This window comes from Rhipicephalus sanguineus, chromosome 4 (assembly GCF_013339695.2).
Source record: "Rhipicephalus sanguineus isolate Rsan-2018 chromosome 4, BIME_Rsan_1.4, whole genome shotgun sequence".
Classification (NCBI taxonomy): Eukaryota; Metazoa; Arthropoda; class Arachnida; order Ixodida; family Ixodidae; genus Rhipicephalus; species Rhipicephalus sanguineus.
The window spans coordinates 124,759,421-124,780,687 of record NC_051179.1 but is presented as its reverse complement, the minus strand read 5'-3'; positions in this window follow the sequence as shown (position 1 = coordinate 124,780,687).

Here is a 21,267-nt window from a genome sequence, read left to right as displayed (position 1 = left end):
GAGGCGTGACCATAACAGGTAATTTAAAATGGAGTAGCCATATAGAAAAAATTTGCTCAGCAGCGGAAAAGAAACTGTGGTATTTACGACGCAAATTGAAGCTCGCTACGACCTCGGTTAAGCTAACAGCGTATTTCACGTATGTACGGCCAACTCTGGAATACGCAAATATCATATGGGACCACTCAGAAGTCGTGTTAATAAAAAATGTTAGAAAGGGTACAGAGAAGAGCCGCTAGGTTCATACTTTCAAAATACGCCTCGAAAGAATCGGTAACAGAAATGGTACGATTTTTGGAACTTCCCACTCTAGCCGATCGTCGAAGACTGGCCAGACTGAAATTCCTTTTCCTACTGTCAAAAAAATAAAATAAACATAGACATAGACCAATACTTAACGCCACGCAGAGTAAGAATTCTGAGAGGAATTAATGAACATACATATGAAGTACCCCAGCAACGCCTCAATATATTTGCAAATTCATTTTTTCCAAAAACTATTCAGCAGTGGAATTCACTGCCCCCATCATTGCTCCAATGTACCTCAGTGGAAAACTTCGAGGAAGGGCTCAAGCAATACTTGGCGCAACCTGAGCTCAATGATTGACATATGTTTGACTTTTCGACGTTAATTGTGTTATGCTGCAACTCTTGCTATATTAATTTTATTTAGGAGCTTGCTTAACAAATACACATCCGTATTGTATTGCACTGTATTTTATTCTATTTTATTGCTTGAATTTGATAATAACTGTAATTCACCCCTGTAACGGCCTGAGGGCCAACAGTATGCTGAAATAAGTAAAAATATATGATTGGTCACAATTTTCTGGGTCATGTACACAGCCTGCTCGCGATGCGATGCAACAAATGACACAAAAAACCCCTTCGCCTAATGACCACCTATGCACGGCAACGTAAAAAATAAGGAAAAAAAACCCTAATTTCTATACGGCAAATTCTTGACCATTCGGCCTACGGCATTCGTCAAAAGGTTTATGTTAATTTGCCTAAATATCTCCTGCTTGTTACACGACATCCCAAATCTTTGAAATCTTGTGGCGTTAAAATGACGTGCGCACACACTAAACCGCGCAATACTATGCTGCACAATACGGAAACTTTTTTTGGAGTAGCGGGAGATCGTGTCATACTGAATGTAATTGAACAAGGCTGCACGCCGACCGAATTGGAAGCGGCTTCCTCTAGCAGCTGGCGAGATGGCGTATATGCTTCTTTGTCGTACGAGTTATATTTTGCTCTGTACAAGTAAACTCAAGATGAATCAAGACCAACTAGCCCGGCTGTCAATTAATTCTCCTTGGTCCATAAAAACATGGACTTCCCTGGTCTAGTTGGTCAAGTCGCGAGGCAAGCTTGTAAGCTGGGCTTCCCAATGTTCTCGAGTACACTGCCTTATCCGTCCGCTTGCTGCAAGCCGCCACGATCGCTGCGAGCTACCATATGATAAGCAAGGCTAAGCAGGTGTATCGGAGACTAAAGCGAAGACATTTTTTAGTGCTTCCACTGCGGCCGAACTAAAGCACGTACTCAACACTTCTGCACACCCAGCGACTCGCATCAGCTTGGATATATAGCAGCGGTGATCCTATTCCTTTTCGACGAAAGCAAATAAATTCCCTGAAAAAGGAGGAGCGTATGATCGGTGCATAAAACGTTTACTGGTCCTCGCCGGAATTCGCATAGTCGATGTTGTAAATTTCATGCCAGGCAAAGCAGAAATAAAGCATTACAGAGTGCTCTAACTTTACAGATCCCCTGCGCAGCGGTAGCCTCGTTTGCAACGCTGGAGCACAAGGCGAGACAGCGTCGCACAGGCGTCTTGCACCTCGGAGAATCTACGGTGCGTGGTCATGATACATGGACATTCACTGCGGAAGCGTAAGACAAATTTAATTATAGTTACGTGAGTGCTGTGTTGAAGGAAAACTTCACTCAGTTAATTTCCAAGTGAGCAGCAGACTTCTCCCCTTCTTGCCCCCCCCCCCCCTTCCCTCGGTAGATACGCCTATGCTGGAAAGGGTTTCCGAAGTACGCGACAGGGAATTCACGTTATTCATGTCGCGACTCGCGAATCGTGTTCGTCATACACTCATATCTTCCTATGCCAGTTTTGGTTTCGACCATGTTAAGGAGACGACCACAAGAACGCCAAGGCGTAGATAGATAGATAGATAGATAGATAGATAGATAGATAGATAGATAGATAGATAGATAGATAGATAGATAGATAGATAGATAGATAGATAGATAGATAGATAGATAGATAGATAGATAGAAACGATGAAAGTGCCTTTGCTTTGTTATGAAATGCTTCGCGTTAAAAAAAAATTAGCTCCCTAGGTCTTTATTATCCACGCCTCAGCGAAAGCGACGAGTCGCTGTTGTCGTACAAGCTCAGGTCGTAGTGACACCAGCGTTCTCCATAGGATCAGACGGCCATGAGATATGGATAACGATTGTGGTGTACATTGAAAGGAAGGAATCCGTGTAAAAGTGCGGCACATGCTGTAGGCGCTCGTCCTCCACCGTTATCAAGATACTAAACACTATCAGCGGCGAAGGCGCACGACAGGGAAGACGGTTAGCTGCAAGAAGCTTGCTTGAGGACGCTGCTTTCTTAATATCTGGGGTTGAACGTTTAAATACCAGGATATGATTATGAGGGACGCCGTAGTGGAGGGCTCCGGAAATTTTGAGCACCTGGGGTTCTTTAACGTGCACCTAAATCTAAGTACACGGGCCTCAAACATATGGCGCTGCTTTCTTATGCGGCATAAGAGTATTGATGCGGTATTTCTTAACGTCATAGCAATAAGATTCGCAGAAATTCCGGTGTCGGCGTCATGGGTTGTGAGCTACAAATCGGCGTTGTAAATCAGTGAAAATTCTAGATAAAATCAAGTAAATACATGACAAAACTGTCCGGTGTGACTGGGAATCAAGCCCAGGACTTGTTGGTGGCAAGCAGGTGTTCTACCACAGAAACCACGGCAGTGCTGGAAACTGTTTCTGAAAACAACTCTATACGAATGTCGCGTAGTGAGAGGAGGCTCTTTAGCGCATGCAATATTGCATGGCAGAAGCGTACAATGAAACCAAGTGTCAAAACCCGCGAATTGCGCAACGAGTGGTTGGTTTCAAGGCCCATCATTCACAAAGCGCACAGGAATAAATAATCATGATTGTCATCAACAACGTCGACAAAGCCTGCAGGTGCGCGTGTTCACTTACGAATGCGTAGTGGGTACTTTGCCAATTCACGAAATGAAGAAGTATGGCCTAGCAGGCACTTCGCAACTGTACTTGCAGTAGGCATTCAAAGATAGTTTGGAACGACCTACGTTACGCGCACAGGCGTTCATTTTCTTGTGGCCCGGTTGAGGTGTCCAACCAGAAGCGAAGCTAGGCTAGCGATTGAGTAAGCGATGCGAACGGGGCCCGATTACGTTATTGCATTGAAGGCGCAGCTCAAGCGTCCTTCAAGCTTTTGACATTTCACGGGCTTTCTTGATCAGTGGGAAAAAACGCCAGGCCTGCACTGAAACCGCAGCACAGTCACAGCGAAAGCTGGAAGAGCGGCGTTTTTAGAACCCGTTAAGCTCTCTTGGGGCTACAGTACAAGTACACTAGAAAGGTACCCACTACGCCATAAATCACAATTTTTGTGAAGTTGGGAAGCACCTACTAAACCATTATTCGTCATTCTGCGGAGAAGCGAGGCGCCAGCTACACGTCTGTAAGGCATTATGTGCACTTTGTTGACGCGACGACTGATGACGATGAAGAATTATGGCTCCGCCCTTTGTAATGGGTTGGAATCTTTAACGGCCCACCTGTTATGTAATTTGCATTGTGTGAAGCCCGGTCGCTATTTCCCTCGCCCGTCATGCTGTATAACAGACGTTGACGTGGGAGAGAGATGGGGGGGGGGGGAGCGAAGAACTTTACTGAAACCCCGAGGAAATGGATCATGCGCTTATGGGCTTCCTTGGCAACCAATACAAGTGCACTTGCGAGGAACCCACCGCGCTATAAATCATTGTAATTTTACTGAGACCCCGAGGAAGTGGATCATGCGCTTATGGGCTTCCTTGGCAACCAATACAAGTGCACTTGCGAGGAACCCACTACGCTATAAATCACTGTATTTTTTGAGAAGTAGGGCAGCAGGCACTGTGCCATTTTTCGTCATTCTACGGAGAGCGTTGGTACCTGCTAAACGCATGTAAGGCATTATGCGCCCTTTGTTGATGCTGTGCCTATGACGATGAAGAATTATGGCAGAGCCCTTTGTAATGGGTTGGAAGCATTCAACAACCTACTCGTTGCGCAATTCGCATTGTGTGACGCCTGGTTACAGAATTCGCGCTGTGCGACGCTTGGTGCTTATTTTACTCTTCTACCACGCTATATTGCATATACTAATGTGGTTCCTTCCCGACATGAAGCCTGTATAGGACCTTTTTGCAAAGCAGTTTCAACCACCGGCATGGCTCAGAGGTTGAATACTGGGCTCCCACGCAGAGAGCCCAGGTTCGAACCTCGTTCCATCCTGGATTTTCTTTCTTATTTAGTTTTTTTTTCTTATTTCGAGCGATACTGGTTACGGACACCGGCGGCGGCGGCGGCGGCGGACAACTACGGCGCCAAAAACGGCCGGTGAAATGATCTCATAACAGCTTTCGCTGTAAAAGTAGCACGCAGTTGGTACCTTGCCGAAAACGCCGTAGTAGATGAAATGTAATGCAGACTACATACGCCTCACTGACATTTCGATATAAATATGTGTGTACTTCTCGACTTACAAAAATTATTACAATTTTTAATGAAATTTCACTAAAAAAATTGAGCTGCGGGTACTCCGGTGTAGTTGGAACAATATGCACTGACGGAGTGGAACACGCAAAACATAAGGTGTACCAGACTGCATCAACTGAACCCTTCACTGCAACTCCGACCTCCATGCGGCCTTTATCAACGCGAAGCTTCACTTCTCTATCGCCTTTGGTTGGGAGTTTATTTTACGAAGGCACATAGAACGTTAATCGGAATGACCGACAGTGCGGCATGCGACGTTTGCGGCACCGAAGAAAACATTGAACACTTGCTGTGCCACTGCCCTTGTTTTTCCTCGGAAAGACAAGTACTTTCCAACGCACTGCGGCGACTGGATGATCGGCCACTTTCCGTGCAGGTGCTACTACAGCACCGTCCACATCTCTCGACGGCCCACAAGGCAGTGAAAGCACTCCTGTGCTTTTTGAGGACGACGGGCTTGAGCGAACGCCTCTGACTTCCGGCGCAGTGAATTCTCTGCCTCTCTTCTTTCTTTTCTTCTTCTTCTTCCCTTCCCTCCTCTCTTCCTGCCTCATCTTTCTACTCGCCTTCCCCAATCCCCCAGTGTTGGGTAGCCAACCGGAAGTTTTACCGGTAAAAATTGCTGTCTTCTCTCTTTTCCGTTTCCTTCCTATGCCTCCTCTCTCTGTTGTAACATTTGTCAAAACAAGATATGGCAAACCTATACGAAAGGTTCTATGTAACAGAGCTGGGCAGTATCGCGATACAAGAGTATCGCGATAGTATTTTAGAGATACTTTTGAGTATCTGTATTTCTGTATCGAGATACATTTTAAAAATGTATTTGTATCTCAGTAGTGAAATACATTTACGATGTATCGCCCGTATCGCGATACTATGCAGGACACGGGTATCTCGTTACATTGTTTTTTTTGTGTCGGAAATGAGTTGAGGCGTGTTTCCAATGGGGGGATGGCGTTTTTTTTTTGTGCCAAGACAAGCAAAGGCGCGCCGCCGGTCGCCGACAGATAGGGCGGCGATGGTTTCCCCTCAAGCACAGAATGGTCCATGTGGTAAAGCGCGCGACGCCGCAGACGGCAGAATCGTGGGGGCAGTGTTGTCGGCTCTGCGACGAAAGTCGCTGTCTCTCAAGGTTAGTGCAGCACGCCAAATGTTTTTCGGTTGGCAAGCCATTACTTCGCGACCCCCCGCGCGGATACCGCCTTGGAACAGGCTTTGCAATGCTTCGCGTGCGTTCAGTTCTCAAAGCAGCGGCACTTCCAAAAGCAGTTCCCGTAGTCGCGGCGGAAGTGACTAGAAGATGGCTATCTTTGACGCACTTTCAACCACCTCTCCAATGTCAGGGTGCGTTCTTAATTGATTACATGCGTGAAACGGTCTTTGTGGTAGCAGGCTCCCCCACCGCCGGAGTCGGCTTCGCCTGTTGCGGCTTTCTGAAATGGGTGCTGGTAGCGTCGGTGGTGGTGACAGCTTCATTGAAGCCGACAGGGTCAGACGGCTTAAGATTCCGAAGATGGGGACAGACTTCGGATTCTGACCAGTCAGAACAACCCATGTGAGGGCGGAAGCGTTTCGGTATCTAGATGACCCGAGAAGACATATCGCCACGCTGCTATGAAGGCGATATATGAAGGCGAATCCGGCTATGAAGGCGATATTTATTCACAATAACACGAATTTGTGCTCGCCTTCAGCGACAGACAGACTTTTTTTCTTTCGTGAGTGTTGTGCTGAGGCTGAACCGACGCTGTTAGAAGACAGCCTATTTGAGAAGCCTACACAGCAACCTTCTCAGAAAAGCAGATCTTCAAAATAAATGTGTGCTTTCTCTCAATTCACTGGTGTTCATTAGTGATTCGAGTGATTTGCTTAAAGTGTGCTATTTCTAGCATAACTTAGTTTGTTCGCCAAGTATGTCGATTTCGGTGTCGATTCCTTGTTACTGTTGCTGTGAAATAGTGTATTTTTATTGCAATTGATACTTGTAATTATGTCATTATTACTAATTATGTACTTTGTGCTGTGAAATAGTGTATTTTTATTGCAATTGATACTTGTAATTCTGTCATTATTACTAATTACGTACTTTGTCCATCCCCCTCCGCTGCAATGTCTTAATGGCGCTGAGGGTACTGTAATAAATAAATAAATGAACTGAACGTTTCGATGCGCTGTAACTTTATTACAACACTATGCTGCACTAATAAGTGTCTTTGCGTAGTATGAGCATCCTTCAAATAAAAAAGTATTCCAGTATCTGTATCTCTGTAACTGTATTCCGGAATACTTTTTCCGTCTTATTGCAAAAGTATTTCCGAAATATCCCGTTACGTTAAAGGCAAATGTATCTCAGTATCTGTATTTTAGGCTTCCAGTTCATGTATTTCGATATCTGTATTCCGGAATACTCTTCTGAGTATCTCTGCCCAGCCCTGCTATGTAACTATTACAGTAAAACCTCGGTGATACGATCACGGCTCGTACGAATTTCGGGGTGATACGAATTTTTCCGTGGTCCCGGCCAAGGCCCATTAGCCTGCAATGTAATGGAGTACGGTTGTTGCGAACCGATATTCACCCCGCGACGTTTGATACGAACGCACGCTACTGCCCGGATACGAAGAGGTGCTGCCCTCGATGTCACGGAAGACACGCAGCCGCGCGGGCATGCGCGCCGCGCCGCAACGGCGCGTCATAGTCTCCGAGATTGTCCACACCAATCTCGGAGGCCGTAATGCACTTTCGTGTGCGTTCGCGTTTAGATCTCAGCTCGCGCTGTGCTTTTTTTTTCGTTTCATCGCGTCGACGCGTGCTGCAGTGCTCGAGGTAGCGTCGTTGTACTTTGCTTACACACGCCTGCCACGTCGATCCAAGCCGTGTCCTCGCAATCAGACATCCTATGAAAGATGGACGAGGACCGAAAGAAGCAGACGGTCTTGGCGAAGAAGCTGGGCCTCGTAGCGTCAACATGCACGATTGTTCGGGACGCGCCCACCTGCCAACTCTCCGATTTACACGGGAGACTCCCGAATTTTGAGCAAACCTCCAGATTGTGCGTGCACGGCCGTAAGTCTCCCGAAAAACACACCCAACACCACCGCGATAACAAAATTAAGAAACAGAGGATCAGCGGTTCTAAAATTTCCTGGCCTTCATCTATCGCGTGCAAAGCGCTCCTTAAGTAGCTTTCGGCGCAGTGCTCAAGTGTCATGCGGAAAAGCGTCCTAAAATTTAGAAGGCCTCTTTTTCATTAATTACACACGCGCGCACGCGCCTATATTTACGAGTACAGTTATGACCGTTGACGTCTAAAAACTTTACTGTCAATCATTCAGATCTCTTCATAATATTGCCGCGGCCCTGAGACACAATAAATGAAGATGTACGCCAACTTTCTTTTGTTGCATACTAATTTTCCATGTTTTCTGGTGATACGAATGTCTGATGATACGAATATTTTTGTTGACCCCGCGAGATTCGTATCACCAAGGTTTTACTGTATTTTCATGAGTTCCCGGACGATGTTTTGTCTTCAACAATAAAACGTAGTTTACAAAACATCCTATGGTTACTTTAATCCTGCATCATTCATCACACCGTTCTATTTTTACACTTTCTTTCATACCGTGTAAAAACTGTTGAAATGCGCCAAGTACTTATCTTCATATGATGCCGTTAAAATAGGTTGGTTCGATCCCTCTATGTTATTGTGTTCAATTGTAGTGTAAATAAGTTACAAGTTTGTCCTTTTGCCCCCTTTGCTTCTTATACGTAACGAAGTTTTCAATATATGTACCATGCTATGTGGCGTCTCTCGTTTGCCGATGTGCTCGGCTTATAGTCCTGCAAGCCAACTTATGGCTTTGACAGGACTGTTACCTATGTTATTCAATATGACAGTAAAGATGTTTACTATTACTGTTACCATTATTTCATTTCAAAATTTTATTTTCATCCATTTGTGTATCGGCGTGCGTGTACTCCTCCGTGTACAAGTGATCTGATCTTGTGCGCCTCTGGCGTTCGCTTAGTGAACATCACTCGTCCTTTCGTGAAGAGAAATTGATCGGCTATTGGGAAACATGTCTCATGTGCCCATGCATTTCAGGCGTTTCGTCTGCCTTGAATCTGTTATCAATATTGTGCTTTGACGAGCAGCATCCCTGACATTTGGTGATTACCGCCAGCGCCTGCAATGCTTGTTTCCGAGGAGAGCGGCGGACTTTACCTTCATTGAGAGGAGCATGCTTGCTCGCGCACTTCGTGACTTTGGATGCGTCACCACGAGATAAGAGGCGGCTCTCCCTCGCGCGCTTGTTTTTTTTTTTTTCGCGAAGCATTGCCGCTCCATTGCTCGCGTTCGAATAGCACTCCTATCTCTCTCTGCCTCGCTCTCTTTGTTTGCTTATTCGTTTTTTTTTGTTCTAGCCCTGCCACTTGTCGCTCTCGACCAAACTGCAGCAGTATGTGTATCCGTCTATATATTACGGGAATACACTTCATTCGGCTCCCGTGTTTTTTCTCAAGGGGCCGCAAAACGAGACAGTTAAGGCGTTCGCCTTAAAATAGAAAAAAAAGAAAAAACGTTTTGAAGAATGTGTCGCATGCAAGCAAGCACGTGCAATAGCGAAATCCGGCCCTTAGTGCGCACTTCAACCACTAAGTGCATACTTATTAATGTGTATTCTTACACACACACGCACACATACACACACACGCGAGCGCGCGAGAATGGTACATACAGGTCTTTGATCTAAAGCAAGAGGGCCGGCGTTCGGTCGCCCTGGGCGTACGAGACAAAATGTGGCAAAAGCGTTCGGCGCACCCATATAGCCGCTTAAAACCGGCTTGACTTGGCTTGAAGTGTATAAGTAGGTGGCGGCAGAATCGCTGAATCGCTGGGCTAGAAATACTTTTTAGGCGGTTTACGGGGTACGGTTGGTACGGTAACCATAGAGTTTCCCACTAACTGTGAGAAACTCTATGGTAGTTTGTTCTCCGTGCTGGTTGTTGGTGTAGATTTTGACAGTGAGCTGTGTGCACTAGCGAGAACCGCCTCTGCCCGTGGTCGCATTGTGTAAGAGTGTTGTAGAAAGCGATTCATCTGCATGTCGTTGCCGTTTTGTTAGTTCTGCCAGTTCTACGATATCACCGTGTTCAGTGGACGCTTATGAGCGGAGGGAGCTTCTCCGCGGTGCTTAGCAGGTAACGCCAATCTCCCGAAATGTTGGCCGCCAAATCTATAAGCAATGATAACGAGGTGTACGAGCATGAAATAAAGGCCATGTGTTATGCGATTTGTGAATGTCTCTTTGATGCACAACTAGTGTTGTGGCGTGCGTGGATGTGTGGTAGAAGTGCGTGTGTTGCGTGATCGAGGATCGATCGCTATCAGTTGGATTGTCATTTGGGCGAATTACTTGGACCAACACGTTTATTTAAGCTTCGTCTTGAGTAACTGCGCGTGACAGATATGGAATGCGCAAGCTGGAAGCGACGGGATATGAACCGGCGTTCACCCGGCGTTATTGTCGAGTGGCTTAACATATATGCTGTCGCCGATTATGACAATCGGTTTTATAAGCAGTGCCTCTTTAGGTAGTTGTGTACAAATAAAAACGGAAATAAAATAGAAATCTTATTGTTAGGAGCATTGTCTAGCTTACATTCCCGACACCTAAACGTCTTTCTAAAAGTCAACATTGCCGCAACACAGTTGTGTCATGCGGTGAAGTGCACAGAGTATATTGCGGTGAAGCACACATAGTACGCGCGCGCGCGTGTGGGCCTTAATTATACACGCGCCGTCCTCTGTCTCATTAGTGGTGATGCGGCGGACAGCATCACCACCAACTCCAGCCTCTGTAATGAGCCCTTATCAATTTACTCTGTGAAAAAAAAATGTGACAAGCGATTGGCAAGGCAGTAATTCTTCTAATTTATTGCAGGATTAATTCAAAATTGTTGCATGACACCTTTAAAAAAGTGCGAAATGCCTATGACAGACTCCAGTGGTACTCCAGATTTCGTGCCATCACATATATATGCTCCAAAATGTAAATGATTATTAACGAAGTATATACTCAGGCTAGGTATAGGAGATGATCATCTATATTTCATTAATTTTCTCTGAAAAGTAGTAGCTTATGGTTCACATTATTGCGTTCTTTCGAGTAATCAAGAAAAATAGCTATTGAAGAATGGTAAAAAATTATAGGTGCAGTTTGTCAAGGAAGCAAGTTGCGCTTTGCAAGAAAATGATTTACGAAAGCCATGCGGTGCCAGAACTAAAAGCAAGGTGGTTTCAGGAAACTTATGGTGACCTGCGATGATAGCATGCGTTGAAGCATCTTACAGGGGCTGCTTGTTGGAAAGATGGGGTGGTAATTAGGCAAGTGCCTGTCATCAGATGGGGAGACGCATCATCAAATCTTTAAAAAATAGCTATGAAGGGGATGCTAAAAATTTCTTGAAGGAATTAACACAACGCAGTACTTATTAAAGCCTCCAATTTAATGAGGTTAGCACTGGGGCTAGCAGGTACCTTAAATGAGCTGGCAACTTTAGTAATACCCCTCGTAGGTCAATAATTATTGGATTCACAGCATGCTATGGATGAGATAGGATTATGCAAATGGGGCAATTAGAAGTAATGAAATTATTGAATATACTTTGTTAATAATGCCTGGACAGTCCTAATGCAGAATGAGGTTTATATCAGGGTGAATTTACTTTTGCTAATGCTTCTGGTGGCATCATTGCAGTTTATATTCACTGGCTTCATGCACTGTATATCAAGCACCACTGATGACACTCTGGTTTTTGCAAAGTTATTGTACTGTTTAAAAAAAATAACATCAAGAAACTACATGCTTTCTTACAGTTTAATCGGGCATATAATTTAGACTCTTTAGTGAATTGTATAGGGGAGGTCTATGTGCAGAATATCCATGGTAATCATTTAACGCTCTGTTTGTTTGCGTAATGTTTGAAGCCTCTTTTTCTATTCAAAATTGCTACGGAGCAAGAAAAATCCAACACCAGAATTGGTACTTGGGTAAAGCAGGTAGTAAGAGCAAGCTCAATCACAAGCCGTTCAGGAGCACCCACTGAAGGAACTAATACCTATAGGGCAAAGCTTCCGGTGCACCAAGAAGGGGATGGGAGGGGGGTGCCGGTTAACGTTTCTAGAGGGCATCTCCTCACCATCATCCTACCCTAGCCACGAACTTGTACTGTCTACGTTTATCAGACTCCTACTAACACAAGACAGACTAGGTATAAAAGTTGCTTCTTTATTGCAAGATGGCACATCAGACCTTTTCAGAATTCCCTCACCGCAAGCCGTTAAGATTGCCTAAAAGCCTTTCCTTGTGCGGTGTCCCTTTTTTGTTCCCACACAGTTATCGCAAGCAAAAGTATGCAGCTTGTCACAGGCTAGCTGGTGCCACACAGGGATGGCTCCAGCCATCGTGATGTGTATTCCACTGGAGCTGTCAGACACTGTACATTCATGGTCTGGTGTGCTTGTTTAGGACTTTAAAGATGTAAACAGTGAACACTTCTGTTTTGTCCCTTGCACACTTGCACAAGAATTTGACACAGACGTTAGTTCTGGCAATACTGCCACAGGTGGTAAGAGGTACCTTGAAGTTGTAAACAGTGACTGCTTGTGTCACACACCTGCACAAGATTTTGACAGAGACGTTAGTTCTCGCAATCCTGCCACGGTGGTAAGAAGGTGTACAACCACAGGAACACCATGGCAAAGCAAGCTGAGGTTCATATTGAATATAATATTCCACTTGCAATACAATGGTAATTAAGTACTCTTGCATTCATTTGCAGTGTCAGGCATCACATCATTCTGCCTAACCCTGATCTCTTTTACCTATCGTCTACATAGTTTTCCAGGTTGGTGACAGTACAAAAAGAAAAAAATCTTTGTGGGAGCACCACATTTTAATCTCACAAGACTCCACTGAAGCACTTACAACATATGCGAACAGTGATATCCTAAATGTCAGCGCTTTTTGTGCTAACAAAGGTAAGCTGCTTGTTACCTTCGGCCTGTGATCTTACAGGAGCTTTAGCATATGCCCTGTTGTCATCTTGTGTCAACGATGCCACATACAATAAATAGTTCAACAAGCTTATAACTCGGCAAGATGTACGTGCATATCTTCAGGGAGGTAATAAAATGCAGAAGTGACCACTCACGATAAGAAACACAGGATATGTGTTAACTTCCATCTATCTTTATTTGTGGCTTTGCCAGCAAATATGTAAGGGAACAGACACATGCGCAGTAGGGCAAGGTGCAACGTCACAGCCATTTAACATTAACAACCATCACAAGAGAATGCTGCAAGAAACTTTTCTGCCTTTCCGAGTTTCAACAGATGGGTCACTAATACACACATCACTCCTTCCCCATCATGAAATGCTTCCAACAGTTCACATGCCATTCTCTCACCACCCGTGCCTCGAATCCTTACCTCATATTTATTCTCAACTGACATGCTCTGCCACTCATGCAACAATAAGACAGATTTGCCTGTCCACTCTTAACAGCCTGTAAGTACACTCCTAAGAACTCCCCCCCCCCCCCCCCTCTTCCACCCTCCCATTGGTCATAGGCCAGATGGGTCATTATATTATTCACCTAGCTACACAACTGTGCTTGTCGAACATGAATATATGTGAACCATACAGTTGCTTTGCAATAAGCAAATGTAGTACAACACTCTCTATGAAGGCTTGGTTAAAATAGTTTTATGATCATGGCACAGAAGCGTGAACTGTTGGGCTAGTTGGTGAAACATGTTTTGAAATAAAAGAGTGAAAGCTTGTCGATGTAGCACATCGACGAGTTTTCGCTCTTCTATTCCAAATCATGGAACAAAGCTTTCTCTAGGAAACACGTAAAGCCAACATGGAGAATTATACGCACCAGGAAAATTCCGACACTGCAAATATTCTATGGGTGTGCAAATATTCAATGATATAACACATCAAATTGAATACTGTCGTATTCGATTCAATAAGCATTATGTGTAAAACTGAATATTTTGTTAATATCTTACGAATGCTTCAAAATGTTAAATAGACCAAAATGAAACAGAAAACTTGTGTAAAAGTATGACAAATTTCATCCCTGCTGGTAGATTATAAGCACTCAACATGAGAGCTTATGTAGTGCAGCTGGCTACTTCGCTCTAGGAAAGTGATTTTACCAGCTATACAATGGCCACTTACCCTTTCTTAAGAGTTCTGTGGATTCGAAGGGCATGATTATTTCCTAGAGATGCTGTATTTCTGTTTTTAAAATTTCTAGGAGTTCTTATCTATACCTTAAATGGACAGGCAACCAAATTATAACGTACTTCTTTTTATTGCAATGGAAAGCTTACAATTCAGCTTACAATTCAGAGTGTCTAATCATGCAATGGCAACAGGGAAAAGGCGATGAAATATTTTTTATCATATTTGGTTGCCGATGGAGTCTTATACACAACACATGTTGCAAACAGTGGCCGACAGCTTCTGGTGTTATTTGCGCCAAGTTCTGCCATGACAGAGTGCATGTGCGAAATGCCTTTTAAACGTGGTGCATGCACCACTTCTCAGCATCAATTCCTCTTACTGCATAATAAGCAAAGAATTCGTGTGGATGTGTTTTACCTAGGGATTCCAAAATCATAGCGAATGTAATTTGGCATAGGCTGTAAAAGTTAACATTCAATCAGTCATACATTCTTACTTTCTATGCCAATTTTCGTTCATACCAAGTGAACAAGAAATGAGTTAGGAGCGACGGCGCATCATACGACACGTCGCCAGCCACCCCGACTGTCCCCATTTGGTTGGGGCACCTTGTGTTCTCAGACACGGCTTTGGTTGCAGCAGTTCTACTTCAGGACATTTTGAGTTTGCCAGTTTTTGTTTTTTTCTAGTACCATTATTTTCTGTATCTGTGCCATATTTTTGTACCGTGTTTCTGCCGCCATTTTGTCGGTGCAGCCTCCACATGAGACATAAAGGCTTGCACCTTAAAAAAGCAGGTGAACGTGCATATTTTTACTTTCCCTTTATGCCAATATTAAGGAGATAGCTAGCGGTACACGCAAACCAGTAAGCACAACATATAACATACCCCTATGGCTCAGTGTAGACTGCACTGCTAATTCATCACAACTATATGTGCTTTTTAACCTTAAGTATGAGGGCGACCTTTTTTTTTTTCAAAGCCCACTTGGTCGCAAAACTTCAACCAAAATGAAATTCACAACTGTTTTATTGGAACACTTACACATACTTTCCAGGTACCTCTAAACTGTCGTCACTCCAACTGAGACATTTATCACAGCGTGGCATAAACTTTACTCACAGTAAAGTTTATGCTGTGCAGACACTTTACTAAGCAGATAGCTATGTTACTTTAGGTACTTTACTATGCATATAGGTTATACTAGATACTTTACTATGCAGATAGGTCAAGCAAATACTTTACTACGCCCTCGTCTTTGGCTAGGGCATAGTAAAGTATCTGCTTGAAAGCTATTTTTCTTTTACAGCGAGTAGAGTTACAATAGAGGTGTTATGCTTGAGGTTTATCATAGAAAATTATCATCATGAACCAGCACACGCTCTCTTCGCCGTCTTCTTCCCCTTCTGCTTCGCTCCCAGAACAGGCGCGCCTATTTCTGCAGCACAGGGTGCCATAACTCGGATGGGCGAGAGAACGAGTATAGAGGAGAAAGAAAGAGACAAACAGAGAGAAAGAAAGAAAAAGAGAGAAATTCTCGGCAAAAATATTTCTTGGCGAGGCAAGACTCAAATCTGCGGACCAACGAATAGAAGGAAAGCGTTGTCACCACTCGGCTATCCAGTCACGTTAGCAGAGCATAACATAGCCTTGTATAGTATATAGTATAGCAAGGGGGTGGGAAAGGGAACTGAGGATGAGGAGCAGAGATGTGAGTGTAAGGAGAAAGGAAAGGAGGAGGGGAGAACGAGGACAGAGAGTGATGGAAATAGAAAGAAATAGGAAGAAGAGAAAGAGATTGAGAGAAAGGGAAGAGAAAAAAGGATAGAAGGTGAGGGGATGACTACAGAGAGCGAGCAAGAAAGGAAAGAAAGAGAGAAAACGATAGAAAGACAAAGAAAGAAATAAACAGAGAGAGAGCAAGCACTGCAAAGTCACAAAGAAAAAAGATAGAAAAAGAGAGAACAACGAAAGGGTTGGGAAAGAGAGAGCTTAGAGGATAAAAGCTCAACAACTCTGCAGTGACCCTGCCTTGCATTTGAAAGCGGCGCTCTTTTCTTTCTTCTTCTCTTTTCTTGTTTTTTTTTGAGGGCCTATCAGTTTCTTAATCAATTAAAGCCATAGTGAAAGTCTGACGTTGTGTGCAGACGTGTTGCACAGCACCTCTCGTACGTCCTCCGATCGTGCGAGGTAGCAGTTGTGAATTCCGAGCACACACTGGGCACATAAACATGCCTCGAACAATTAAGTCTCCCACTATGTGTGACGTGCGTGGTGTCATTTGATTTCTGCATGCAGCAATACAGCCGAAATTCATCGTTGAAAGAGTATTGTGTATGGTAAAGCCTTCATGAGTGACAGCAAAGTGTAGCAACAGTGCAGGAACATTGAAGCAGAATGTGTAGACAACAGTGAGCGGCATACAGAATTGGCTGAAAGGTGGCTGTCTTCAATGTGGGGGCCATAAAGAACGCTGGCACAACGCCACAATAAATGCCTCAGTTGCAGTGGCGACTATGGGGCAGCTGGAAAGTGTATCTACATGTTCCAAACATAAGGCGTCTTTAATTTCGCTGTGGTTTTCACCTTGAACGAATTAGAACTTGAAAAGCAAACATAGCCCTCGTATGTTTAAAACAATTGCAGCAAGGCTGGTGATAGGTCAGCAACAAGCTTAGCCACGCCTTCATTGTCGTCCATTATGTGCACACAATATAGGTAGTTTGGGGAGGCACAACTATTTGACTGACTATACTGGGAAGCTAACTGGCAACCCTGGGCCAGTGTGGCTTTGGAAGATGGGCCCACCTACGACGAACCACCCTTTTACAGCACAGCTGTTAAAGTCGAGGTTGGCCGTGTGCCGTAGATAGAAAATGATCATCATCATGAACCAGCACGTGCCATCTTCGTCGTTGTCGTCGCCTTCTTCCTCTTCTGCTTTTTTACCAGAAGACGCGTGCCGATTTGTCCGGCAAATGATGCAATAACTTCATGAGCGAGAGAACCATAGCACAGAGAGAGAGAGAGGAAATAAACAGAAAAAAATAGAAGGAAAGAGAACAAAAAATTCTTGGCGAAAAAAGAAATTTTGTCGAGGCGCGATTCGAACCAGTGAACTAACTATTTGAAGGCGAGCACCATAACCACTCGGCTATCCAGGCCCGCTTGCAGAGGAGAGCATAGCCTTGAATAGTATATGCAGCTCAGCAAGGTTATTAGAAAGGGAAGTGAGGGTGAGAAGGAGAGAGGCATGAGGGTTACCAGGAAGAAAATGAAGATGGGAGAACGAGTACAGAGGGAGAGAAAAAATAGAAACAGACAAATAGACAGAAAAGGAAGAGACAGAGAAAAAAGTTAGAAGGCGAGAAAGCGACTACACATAGAGAGAGAGAGAACATAGAAACTGAGAAATAGACAGAAAGAAAAGCAACAGAGAAAAAAAAAAGATAGAAGGCGACAAAACCAACTGCACAGAGAGAGTGAGACAACAAAAGACATAGAAAAAAAAAGATAAAGAGAGAAAAAAAAAAGAGATAAGCAAGGGAATAGAGAGAGAGAGAAAAACACAGAAATGCACCGAAAGAAACAGACGGAGAAAGAGTTTCAAAGCAACAGAGAAACAGGTATTAGGCGAGAGACCGACAACAGAGAGAGGGGGGGGGGGGAGTGAAAGAAGTAACAGATAGAAGAAATAGGAGAAAACATAGAAGGTGAGAGACCGACTACACTGAGACATATAGAGAAACCAAGACACAGCAAGACAGCTAAAGAGAAAAAAAAATAGGAAAGAAAAGGGAGAAAAAGGCAAAGAAAGAAATAGCGGTTGAAATATTACCCATTCCCTTTCTGGGATGTGTGCAGCGTGTCTCTATGACATCCGATATTCTATTTGATGAAATTTACATTGATTTTATCAGGATGGCACTGTGAATAACCGTTTAGCACACCATGGTGCAGGGGTGGAATCACTGCCGCACTAATCCTGTTCAGCAATTGTATATTTCTTTGCATATTTTAGAGTACTATTTTATTACTTCAGCTTGTTTTTAGTATCCCTAACTACAAAATAAGTGTATAGTGTGTGATTTATACAGTTTATTCGCGCAAACTTAAATGGAGCTGAATGTTGTAATGCAGGTTAGCTGGTTTGATTGAGGCAGGCCTCAGATCAGGAAAGGAGGAGGCAGTTTTTCACACAGAAAACTAGAACATTTAGAACAAAAGCAATGAAGAAAAAAGTAAGGAAAACAACCACAGTGAAATCACACATGTTACCAAACTACTAAGACAAGCAAGGCTTGGTAATTAAATGAAGTCCCATTGAACGCTCGAAACACAAGAGAAGAAATACGTGCTCATACATTGCCTTCACGATGATTATTTTTTTGTACATCTAATGCTGACGACATCGACACTTGTGAGCCAATACAAGCTTCACTTTAAAAAGGCATACTGTATTTCAAGCTTCGTGAATGAAGCAGTGCGAACAATTAAAGAATAGTTTGTGTAAAGCACAGCACGTACTGCGCGACTGAATATTGCTGTGCTTGGCATCACAGGTGATTCAAGAGGCCGACATTTTCTTCTGTCATATCTCCTTGCACTTCTCTCCCAGAGGAGGACGTGGCACTGTGATTTATGGAAAGGCCTAGAGTTACTCCAAAAAGGCTCAACTTCACCGCCTGATATTGCCATCACGTGATTTTTTGGAGATAAAATAAGGCTGCACAAAGAGCGGATTGCATGCATTGGTCATGCGCTGATACGTACCTCCTCAGAAAACACAACACATCCTCAGGACGTCCTGAAATGACCAAAATATCCTTGTCCTGTAGGGTGTGCTGAGGACAACCGCAGGAATGCCTGATATACTTGAGTCCACAAAATGCAGTTTGATTGTGGAGGCCTCCGTGAGGGCACTATAAATACTTCTTTGAACAGTGCAAGAGTGGAACACTAGATTTGATGAATAAACATGACACAGGTGCTGTGTCATGAATGTAATACATGTATGTATATAAGTGTGTGTGTGTGTGTGTGTGTGTGCGTGCGTGCGTGCGTGTGTGTGTGTGTGTGTGTGTTGTGTGTGTGTGTGTGTGTGTGTGTGTGTGTGTGTGTGTGTGTGTGTGTGTGTGTGTGTGTGTGTGTGTGTGTGTGTTTTGACAATACTGTAAGCCACCACAGGCTGTTACAGGGGTGGTCAAAGATATTATACAATACCATACACAAAGACTGCAGTTTCAAATGTTGCTGAAAAACTCTTGCTCATTGACAATCAACAAATACACTGGAATCGAGCTTGTTTGGTTGCTAACAACTTTATTGATAGTGCTGCAGAGCTTTCGCCAACCGGGCCTTAAGTCTCCCATGAGCTTGTTCCATTCGATAATTGTACGGTACAGAACCTAAAACTTTAATACATCAATTTTTATAGTGTAGGGTAAAATAGCACATGGATGATTGATACGCAGTGACACTCTGGCTAGAGGGTGCATGTACAAGGTAAGATCTCTATGTTTAGTGTTTTAATATACAGCTTGTCCTGGAACTTCAAGCATGTGATTTCTCTGCACGTAGACAGCGTCTGGAGGTTAGCCCTGTGAAGTAATACTGTGTGATCTGGTAGTATGAATAATAAAATCTGGCTGCCACTTGTTGCATCTGTTCTAGCTCATCAGCTAGCTTTTGACTGTATGGATCCCAGATTATACTAGCATACTCTGGAGTTTGCCGCACTCCTGTTTTATAAGCTGTCAGCTTTGTTTTAGGTGGGCATCTCTTGACTTTCACCTTAGAACACCCAGCTTACATTCAGACAAAGCACAAATATTTTTAATATGCTTGTTGCAGGTTAGATTCTAAGTAATTGTAACACCCAGATATTTTTATCTGACTTGATCACTTACTTCTTTATTTTTTATTTTTACACGTAAACGGCAGTGGCACTTTCTTATTTGATATCCGACCAACAGGTAGTCTTGTTGAAACTGATTTTCATGTTCCATTTCTCACCACCATTCGTCAACAGAACACAAAGCATCATTGAGCAAGACATGGTTAGCACACTTTTTACCCCATGAATATCACAGTCATCCGCAAACAGTCTCACATCAACAGAAGAGTAAGCAAGAGTGGGTACATAATGTCCAATGGCCATATCACAAACGTAATATATACTAAAAAATACAAGGTGCAAAAAATACAAAAACTCTCAACATCAATGAGGAACATAAATAATATATAAGAGCATTTTAAAAATCAAGAGAAAGGTAGTCACAAGATGGCAAACGATTGTGTTGTGTTAGCATTAACCACTTCTTCGGTAATGTTCCGCAATGAAAGAGCATGAGGAATTAATGAATAGTGATGCACGTGAGGTGACTTAATGGTGCCTAACTGTCTGTGTGATGAGTATGACAAAGCACATGGACGGGGCAATGTGTAATGTTCGGATGGTATTTTGAAGTGACCATGGGTATAGAAGTGATAAATTAAGTTTTAATCAGGAGACTATTCTATGATGGAATATATGCATAACAGAATCATCATATTGCATCATGACTATGATGCAACACACACACAAAACACACACGACACACACACACGCACACACACACACACACATGGTGCTGTGATCCTCTGCATATAAATTGACGTCGATTGAACAAATCAGTTGTGAGCTATTAAAAGGACACCAGGTAAGAAAATTTTTATGATGCAATGCTACAACCATGTCGAAAACTGTCTCTATGCAGTTAATCAAGCATAAGACATCTGTATAAGCTAAGATTTTTTTATTACTACACATATACCACACAAGGCAAATCAATAGCATTTATAGGAGCCAGGCCTCGCCCAAGCGTTTCAATTAATTTTCTGATTGCTATCATAAGTCAGTTCTAACAGTAAACGTACAACTGGTTCTGTATTGAAACCCCTCCCATGCCCTATAATGTCAGCCGCCCACTGCTCCTTCATGTAGCTACAAGTAATTGACGCTACAAAATTTTCATGTAAACAAAATAAAGCGATAACTGCAAAAACAAAATATAAGTGCATACCATATTTACTCGAATGTAATGCGAGTTTTTTCAAGATTTTTGCTACCTCATGTCGACCCTGCATTAACAATCGAAGACAAAATACACATGAAA